Genomic DNA, 10,857 nt, shown 5'->3' with positions numbered 1-10,857 from the left:
ATGACTTTTGATGTTCCATACCAATGCAATTTAATAATCCACTTGGTTGTGTAAGCTCCTTAGAGTGCGGCCTGCTTAAGTGCCTTATAGCTTAGTTTGTCCTGTATCTCATTAGTTTAGAGTGAATCCTTACATTTTCAGGGATTTAAGGGTATACTTATTTAGGAGTGCTAAGCTTAAGGCCTTGACAGCCTATTAACTTAACAAGTGAAGGATTTAATTCTTAAAAGTACTCTGCAACATGCAGACTTTCATTATTATACAGTAACCAAGGCCCGGATTTATCAAGCCTTGGAGAGTGATAAATTGCATGGTGATAAAGTACCAGCCAACCAGCTCCTAACTGTCATCTTACAGGATGTGTTTGAAAATTGACAGTTATGAGCTGATTAGTTGGTACAATCAGCTGCTAACGGTCATTTTTCAAATCTGTAATGATTGGCTCGTGCTTTATCACCTTGCACTTATCACTGCTTTATCACTTTTTTATCCCTTCTCCAGGCTTAATACATCTGCTCCTTTATCACCGTACAATTTTTCACTCTCCAAGGCTTGAGAAATCTGGGACCAAGTCTGTCTAAAAGCGGGCTCAGTATGATATCTTGATGGAAGGGAAGCCGGCGGGCAGAATACCGACATCGGCATCCTGACAATCAGAATCCCGACAGCCCTGTGTAAAGTACCCTAACCCTCCGCTGTCCCCTACCCTAACCATCCCTTGTGGGTGCCTAAACCTAACCCTCCCCAATGATGCATAACCCTAACCCTCCCTTCCCCGCTGTCTAAACCTAACCCTCCCCGCTTGGTGCCTAATCCCAACCTCCCCTTCTAAGTGCCTAAACCTAACCTCCCCTCCCAGTTCCTAAGCAAACCTTTCTCATCCCTGTACGCTAACCACTCTTCTAATACCTAAACCTAACCTCCCCTCCCGGTACCTACGAATACCTTTCTCATCCCTACACGCTAACCACCCTTCGAATACCAAAACCTAACCTCCCCTCCCGGTTCCTAAGCATACCTTTCTCATTCCTGCACGCTAACCACCCTTCTAATACCTAAACCTAACCTCCCCTCCCGGTTCCTAAGCATACCTGTCTCATCCCTGCACGCTAACCACCCTTCTAATACCTAAACCTAACCTCCCCTCCCAGTTCCTAAGCATACCTTTCTCATCCCTGCACGCTAACCACCCTTCTAATACCTAAACCTAACCTCCCCTCCCAGTTCCTAAGCATACCTTTCTCATCCCTGCACGCTAACCACCCTTCTAATACCTAAACCTAACCTTCACTCCCGGTTCCTAAGCATACCTTTCTCATCCCTGCACGCTAACCACCCTTCTAAAGTTCTAATACCTAAACCTAACCTCCCCTCCCGGTTCCTAAGCATACCTTTCTCATCCCTGCACGTTAACCACCCTTCTAATACCTAAACCTAACCTTCACCACCGCCCCCCCCCCCCCCCCCCCTCCAACACACACACACACACGTGCGCGGCAGGAGGCAAGCGCGCCTCGCTGGAAGAGCAAACGGGATTCCGGCTGTCTGTATTTTGACGCCGGGATCCCGTTTTTCAGGATATTAACTGCAACCCCCTAAAAGCATGGACAGGACTTTACATGCATACTTCCACAAAAAGCAGGGTTACACTGTACAATGGCGGGTTAACTTTGGCACTGCTTTTTTATTTATCCTGTTTCTCCTGTGTATTCAAGGGAAGCTGCATCCTAATTGACAATAAGGAAATTTACTATGCAGAGCTGATGTTGCACGCGTGGAGAATCGCTGTATTATATACTGAAATAATTACAGAACAGAACTGCAGTGATTACAAAGGAAAAACACAAAGGAGGGCATCCATAATACTGCTAAACCATAAAATATGCATTTACTGTCCTGTGAAACAAAATGGGTTACATTAGAAAAAAAAATGGTCTTCAAATTCTCTATGATAGCGATTTTTACCAGCCAATGTCATTTTACTGCATACCTTGTTACCTAGCAACAGGCTACACACCCAGCCGCACAAAGAATGAGAGCTATGCGGAGAATTCGGCTTGTAGGCAAACAGAAATGACTATTACCTCCAGCCACCTTCTACGAAACCTGTCCTGAATAGATCATAACAAAGCTGCATAAAAACATCTCCTCTTGTCCTAAGGCCAGAGAATTTCAGATCATTATGCGTCTATTAAGAGGAGACATTTCTGACCTGTAGGAAAATGCAGTGCTTAGTGAGCTAAGAGCTGTCTGCAAAGAGAATTCCTTTGGCATCACCCTAAGCAGCTTGTTCAACACAAACCTATTGCAATTGATGTCCGTTTACTTAGGTTTCGGGATTGACAATTGATTCATATTAATAATCATTTGACTTACTTAGCTGCTGGTAAGAATTGCAGCCTTATATTTGTGATGCCATTTAATTTTCTAGACACTTAAACCCAACAGGCTTACTAAAACATTTGTATGGTCTAGTAACGCACATTTCCTGGAGTAGCAATCGTCACGTCTAAGAATGTTGCTGAACTTAAAATAGGATATCTTTGTTTTTACAGTCAATTTTAGTTTTTCCATGTCTTAATTCTAGTTAATGAGCAAGGCCTGAGCTGGCACTGAGACTCACTGGTCTCCTGTTATAGTATTCATTCCTTTCCTTGGAGTTTGTATATAATGCGACTGCAGATCCTCAGCACTGCTACCTCCCTCCCCTCCCCCCGCAGAAGGGCAAACGCTCTCTGCCTTAGCTTTTGTTTACTCACCAAATACAGATGTGGTTTTATGGCCTATCATTTAAACAAGTAACCCATATAACATCCCCAATACCCATATTATGCCATAAATCTGGATCCCATGTGGCGCCATATAAATAAATGAAGATAATAATAATAATAATAATTATATTGAACTGGCAAAGAAGCATCAGACTGCTAAAATGAAGGATCTGTAACTTATGAGAAAGTGGCAAAGGTACTGCTTGGTGACACGCAAAGGTATTATATATATATATATATATATATATACATATATACATACACTGCCTATCAACTGATGTCAGCCTACATTGATACACCAGGTATATAGAAGATAAATAATATATATGTATATATAATATAATATAATATATATGCAGCCCAAAATATATATGTCTACAATAAAGACGTAACGGGGAAAAGGGGCAGCTTTATTTACTGAAAGCGGGAATTGGGATGATAGCAAATAAAGGGCCTAACCCATACTTACCGACTTTATGATTGCTTTCGCCAGGTCGGCTCAGCAGGGGACGGGGCAGGGTAGTGACGAGCAGAGGGGGGCGGGCAGAGGCAGAACGGGGGTGGGGCAGAGGTGGGGTGGGGTATGGCTGATGTAGCGTGTAATTTAAGCCACGCCTCCCGCAGTGTAATGCTGCTATTACCGGCATTATACTGCAGGGGGAATGGCTATGATGACGTGATTCAACAAGAATTGCACCATCGACTGCCTGGACCCCCCCCACCCCTTTACTCACTAAGTGGGCGGCCGGGCAGGGGGGACCCCAGAAATCGGGAGACTTGCCTGCTCTTCCGGGGGGCCGGGAGGGTCACCCGATTTACAGGAGCCTCCCGACCATTCCAAGAGAGTAGGCAAGTATGGCTTAACCTGATCGCAACATTTTTCTCTAATGGGCAAAACCTGTGCACTGCAGGTGGAGCAGATATAACATGCAGAGAGAATTAGATTTGGGTGGGGTGTGTTCAAACTGAAATCTAAATTGCAGTGTAATAATAAAGCAGCCAGTATTTACCCTGCATAGAAACAATATAACTCATCCAAATCTAACTCTCTCTACATATGTTATATCTGCTCCACCTGCAGTGCACATGGTTTTGCCCATTAGAGAAAGAATTTGTTTATGCGATCAGGTCTGAATTAAGCTCAAAGAATGGTTCTACACAAAGAATCGCCATGGAAGGCTTAGATGGGGGCTAGATGCCAGACCATGACCAACAATTCAAGGTATCCAAACCTCCCTGCCAATCAAATCTGACTATGGGGCCCCTATAGATCTAGCTATGCCCTTGCTCCTAAATGTATTATGACATAGCCTAGTGGTTTAAATTCCAACAGGCATATAAAATGCTTTCTTTCTTCCTATTTATGAAAGGATGGAAAAAGGAGTTTGTGCCTGTATATGTCTTATACATTAAATGGATTACTGCCGGTGATTTGTCAGCATTATTATTGCCAGAGAATATTTCCCCATTCGGTTACATGGAAAGCCTATCTAAGTACAATACAAAGTTGTTGTTTGGCTAAAGCAATTTAAACAGTTATTCCCTTCATACCACAAATGTGGAAAATCCGGCTTATGCATGTGCACCACTAAGGAAGCAGGCATAGGGGTAACTAACTTACTGTGCGGGGGTTGTAGCATTCAGCTGTTTCAAATATACAGATTTGATAAAGTACAGCATTAAATGAAGTGGCTTAAATTTTATTTTTAAATTGCACATTAGATATATATATATATATATATATATATATATATATATATACACATATAAATATATATATATATATATATATATATATACACACACACACACACACACACACACACACACACACACACACACACACACACACACACACACACACACACACACACACACTTTCCAAGCATATATTATGCAAACAAGACATACTGTATGCCTTGATGTGCATAGAAATAAGGTATGAAGATATTAGTATATTGGTGGTATCCGGTCTTTAGGTCGACATGCATTAGGTCGACGTGACACATTATGTTATTATTTTTTTTTACTTTTTCATACTTTACTATCCAGAAATAAAGTATGTTACTGAATACACAGTTGCAGAGGCTTCGGTTGTAGACAATGTGATATTCTCATCTGAAATCTGCTTCATGGCTTGGTAACATAATCCTTTATATTACACCCCAGAGCTTTTGCATACATAAAGCGACAACTGAAACATCCAGATCCACACTCAGGCATAATAAAAGCAAAATCAAAAACACCCAAAGTGGTGATGACCATAAAATGTGTAAAAGGCAATTTTTCCCTAATACAATCACATCTTGTATTATGCGGCTCAGATTTACAGCCTGTGATTACTGGAAGACGTTTGTAATGCTTTTGCTTGCTATAGTTCTTTGATAAAAAAAAATCTGTATAATTAAGATTAGATTTCCTGGATAGATTTTGCCTATTGTAGAACAGGAGAGAACACTCTTGGATTATCATCATCATCATCAATATAAAGGATGCAATTGTGTACAACAAATCATGGGTCTGTCTCCTTACTGTAATTCACATCTAGTAGCATTGGTAGGAACCGCCGTTTGCAAATAAAAAAGGCAAAGCACTTGCACAGAGTGTGGGGAACTATACACTGGCGGCTGCCGGAGAGCTGCAGGGGGAACTCAGCTCTGCATTTATAAGGTGCCAGATGCCCCGGTGTGTGCCATACATGGCTAAGCTGTCTATTTACTAAGCCTTGGATGGAGAAAAAGTCACTGGAGATAAAGTACCAGCCAATCGGCTCCTAACTGCCATGTCACAGGCTGTGTTTGAAAAATGACAGTTAGGAGCTGCTTGGCTGGTACTTTATCTCCAGCAACTTTATCTCCATCCAAGGCTTAGTAAATAGACCCCTTAATCTTCTATAAATGTAATAACTAACATGTACACGCCAGCTACTGTACACATAGTGGTTGCACCTCTGTGCAGGGGACGGCTGCACTTACACCCAGCAGTACAATTTGTATGAACCTAGAACATAATGCAGGACTGGAAGGGCTCCTTCTGATGAGAAAGCTTACTATCTAGTAGGAAAAGGGCATAGGTGCTGCAAGCAGAGAGGGGCACAATGTGAACGGGCATGGTAAGGTATACCATAGGTGGGTAGCAGTACGGAAGAAGTTTTGTATACAGAAGTGAGAGGTGGTAGTCAGAGAGAGGCCGATGCTTAGGTCAGGGATGTAAGACAGAGCAGTCTCAGATGAGGTTTGGGAAGGGGTGCTGCTGGGGGCTTTGTGCTGTAGGTGTGGGTGAGTTGGATAATGGACAGTAAGGGGAGTCAGTGTAGGCATTTCCAGAGTGGTGCAGGGTGTGAAGTAGTAGGAGAGGAGGAGGATCAATATTGATACCCCAACTAGGACCAGCCAAATCCAGGGACAACACATGGAGAAGAATGAAGCCCATCTCGTCTGTCCATTTAAAAACCTCAGATTGTATTTGATCTCTAAAGGTTTCTCAGATTTAGAATGTTAATATTCCCCTACCTTACCAGCCTGTAACTTCTCTATTGGAAGCCATTCTACCCACCTATACTTCCAGTGAAATTACTCTTCCTCAAATTCCCCTAAACCCGCTACCGTCCAGTGCCAGTACATGACCTCTTGTTATAGTATTTGTCTTCCGCCATACAATTACTCTTGTATTTTCCTTGCACCACAGGGTTTTTGCTCCCCCCCCCTCCCCCCAACCCCACCTCTCCGGCGAAAGTTGTTTTAGGGTTTTTTTGCGCAGCCTCTGAGCAAGTCCAGTTTTACCTAAAATCTGCATTTTAAGGAAACAATGTCATGACTTGCTTCAGAGGGCCTTAGAAAACCCCATAATGACTACTTAGAAACTGAAAGTCTCCTATTAGCTTAATTAGTCCATAATACTTACTGCTGCTGGTGTCTGTGTGTGTGTGTAGGGGGGGGGGGGGGTGCTGCTGGTGTCTGTGTGTGTGTGTGGGGGGGTGCTGCTGGTGTCTGTGTGTGTGGGGGGGGTGCTACTGCTATGCGTGTGTGTGCGTGGGGGGGGGTGATGATGGCTGTCTGCTGACCGCAAGTGTCATGGCGGCGCCCATGCAGTACAGAAGGAGGGAACACAGCGGGGTATACGCCATAAGGAATTCAGGGGTGCACAGAGGTAGTGGATTCTGTGCACCACGAATAGGATACACATGCAGTGTCAAGCTGGGAGTGTGACCAAAGGCTCACGCACCAGATAATTATTAAGAAAATGAGAGGGAAAAAATCCCTACAAAACCCCGGTTGCATAAGTGTGTACACCTCTTCATAATGGGGCAGTAGCTATGTTCGGAGTTAACAAATCACATTCTAGGTAATTTTCAAAGCTAATAAGGTAATTAGCACACACTTGTCAGCAGTGAAAGTGACGATGATTACCCCAATATCAGTTGATACTACTGGATATCCTTCCAGTTTTCTTGATTATATTGTAGTGGTTTAGACATGATCTGCATGGAACACAGCCGTACACATTAGTTAGACCTCTTAGGTGACTGGTCAGTATCTAAAAATGGGAAGGTATAAATTCTTAATTGAATTCACATGATATACAGCTTTCAGAATGCCAGCTTTAAATGACGCAACGCATCAGTTGATTTACAGAGAAGAAAAAGATCTGTGTTACATTGCTGTGCTAATCCTGTATATAAAGTCATGATACAAACGTGGATGCCGGTGGTCAGAATCTCGAAGGATCCCGCTGGTAAGTACAGGGTATGTTAGGGTTAGGCACCATAGGGAGGAGGGGAGTTTTCGCTCACCCTCTCCGGAAGTAGAGATGTTAATATATCTCGGCGCTAGTGCTACCGTACTGCTTCTCAGTAATGAGGCGAAGCGGGAAGAGCTATACAGGCACGATATGTGCCAGTATCATACATCTACCCCTGTATTAACTCTGTTTAATGAATAAATACTATGGCCCTGAATCAGAGTTGAACGTAAGTTAATTTTTTGTGAATGGATTCTGAGATATTTGGCACTGCCCATGTGTCCAAGGTGAGTATACGCAATGTTGAGAATATGTGAGTAACATGTATCTCAGCTGATTTTCCACTAACTGAATAGGTTTAAATGGGGGCGGTGTTCCTCTGTGCAACTGGAAAGAAGATGTATTTAAACCATTGATTGTAAGAAATGCCTGGGGTTGTGTATAAAGCAAGCGAAATACACTGATAAACTCTACACCGAATTGTTGAACATGAAGAACTCAGAGTATATGAGACCAGGAAACGCGGTCAAATGCCTTATTGGCATCACAACTTACAATTAAAGCCTTATGACAGGCTGAACGTTTGGAACAATGCATTGCTGCAATCAATGTATGAATATTATGCTTTTGCATCTTTCTTATTATTACTAACACCTTAACCTCTCACTAGTGTGCTGCCCAGAGGTGGCTGGCCTTCGATGGCTTGGTGGGGTCCCTGGACTTAAACTGGGGACGAGGTCACCTGGACGCCGATTGGTAGACCAGTTTTTTTTCCAAAAAGTATGCCAAGCACCTCGATTTTGCTCTATGTTAGATTGCAGAGTTATTTATTATAATTACTCTGATTAGCAGTGCTTGGTACTATAGTGTGCATCAGTATTATATGTACTTTCTTTGTGGAACTACAAGTCTCAGCATGATAGCACCTCTCGTTATATTTGTAATTAGGGTGTGCAGTTCCCCCTCCCCATATCAGCAGATGTATCGGGCATCGGCTGTACTGCAGGGACGGTGCTATATGTTTGTGAATGACTTCATTCACATACTAAACGGTTCAGCGTATCTTTATTTGGAGAGGACCTCCGCTACCAATCAGGACTTTAGGATTCCAGCACTACACTATCTACTGTGTTATAGAACTCCACCAACTACAGTAAATGTGAGATATATGTGCACAAAGAGCCATTCTGCATGAATATCAGGGGGAGTGTTTAATGAGCCGCCTCTATACAGCTTGAAATAGGACGCATATACACTTCTGTTATAATATATTAGTAGGATATGAGGCTTAATGGTTTTTAATACTAAAAGAAAAACTAATTAATTTGCAGCTAGGGTTTCTTTTTTCCAGGAATGTTAAGCAAAACATATGGGCATCAGTTATTCCGCTCAGAGAATGTCCATGTTCTGCATATCTTCATTTACTAGCACCAGTGGGAGCTGCCAACATACTTCCAGGTCAGCCAAAGCAGAATTAAACATCGGCAGCAGATTCCCATGGAACAGTTGTTTTACTGGTTAAATAATTATGGATAATGGGGGTAATTCTGAGTTGATCGCAGCAGCAAGTTTGTTAGCAATTGGGCAAAACCATGTGTACTGAAGGTGGGGCAGATATAACATGTGCAGAGAGAGTTAGATTTGGGTGGGTTATTGTGTTTCTGTGCAGGGTAAATACTGGCTGCTTTATTTTTACACTGCAATTTAGATTTCAGTTTGAACACACCACACCCAAATCTAACTCTCTCTGCACATGTTATATCTGCCTCCCCTGCAGTGCACATGGTTTTGCCCAACTGCTAACAAAATTGCTGCTGCGATCAACTCAGAATTAGGCCCAATGGAAGAATACGTGCTGGGCCTGGAATAGAGATCGCCTCTGAACAAAACTTCTCTACACTTCACTGAGGGGTCACAAAAATCATGGAATGTTATGGAATGTCCTGTTTTCAAGAAACCCCATCCATAAGAGCTGGTGTCAGTCCAGTGTGGGGTCATGTACAAGTGGGCCTGGGGCCCTGGCTACCTGTATTACAATGGGGCTTAGAGGATGTAGTCAAAAGGTTAACAATCACAATGTTGATACCACAATGTCGACAGTGGATGTAATTATGTGACCAGCAGAATCACAAACCCCCCCCCCACATCCCTATCACTTAGAATCCATGCCACCCACTCATGGGTGCCCACGACACCCATAGAGTGGGAATAGAACCTGTGGTGAGCACAGCTCATCACTGAGCCCTCAAGGGGCTTTTTGCACTCGCTCCCCCTTTCCCCCTGCCGACATACCGTCGCCGGGACCCCACCATTGGTATGGTGACCAGCCGTCCCCTGACCGCCAGTCACGCATACCCTACCCCTCAACAGTTATAATGTCAACATCGTTACATTGCATTTCAACATTCCCAGAATGTCAACAGTAGCCCGTACAGTTTGGTAGGTTGTAGGAGGGCTAGGGTTAGGCTGTGCGGGGAGGGGTGGTTAGGGTTAGGATGCTGGGGAAGGGGGTTTGGATTAGGCACTAGAGGGAGGGTTAGAGACTGGTGAGAAATACTCACCCGGAAGCTGGAGGATCAGAGGTCTGACCGGAAGTCACAGTCACATGGCCTGCGGGACCTGCAAAACGTTGCTGCAGCATTCAGGAGTGGGTAAATTGCTGCTGGGCCACCAGGTACTGTATGATATGTTGACATTTCATCACTGTCAACATATCGTACCGTACCGGGGCTTCAGAGACATACACTAGCTGTTTGATCCACACTGTCCCTCTCTCAGTCCTGAGGAGATGGGGGATACGTCTACAAGCACATGTAACGTATTGTAACATATTTACATTTAATAAAAACCTTTTTAAAGGAAATAAAATAAACCCTACAGAAGTGACATCCTTCATAGTCAGTTTGCAGTCTGAAGTCAGAGTAAGGGTAGAATGATCTCTGACCTGCTGACTAGTAATGAAGTCATATAATGCTGCGGAGGGCTTTACCACTACATTCTTCTCAGAGTGAGGGAGCTTTTATGCGCTGTCTCATGTCGGAGCGACACACTTTTCCTTTATATCACATTTATTTCATGTGGCTATTTTACCTGTTCCTCTGGGGCAATCATATTGCTGCAGTTAGTAGAAATGTGTTCTGCAGAACAGATTTTACATTTAGGAGATGAAGGTGATCCAACAAATCGGATTTAATCCATGGATGGGGGAAAAAATTATTCATACCAGACAAATGAAAAGCAGATGTCTTATTTAGTTGCGCGATCGTCTATAATGTGTAAAACTGCTGCTATATGGGCAACCGCAGTAAATTAAAATGCCCTTCCAGGCTTCCAAGGTTTTCTCAGC

At 43.3% G+C, this 10,857-nt stretch overlaps 1 protein-coding gene across 5 annotated transcripts in view; it reads right to left on the bottom strand.

The window, feature by feature from the left end:
* The window catches only part of APBB2 (amyloid beta precursor protein binding family B member 2), a 501,466-nt gene that overhangs the window by 448,201 nt on the left and 42,408 nt on the right, over positions 1-10,857 (bottom strand). The window lies entirely within an intron of this gene.

Source organism: Pseudophryne corroboree, chromosome 1, assembly GCF_028390025.1.
Source record: "Pseudophryne corroboree isolate aPseCor3 chromosome 1, aPseCor3.hap2, whole genome shotgun sequence".
NCBI lineage: Eukaryota > Metazoa > Chordata > Amphibia > Anura > Myobatrachidae > Pseudophryne > Pseudophryne corroboree.
The sequence above is the reverse complement of the archived record's forward strand: the minus strand, read 5'-3'. Positions and strand labels throughout refer to the sequence as shown.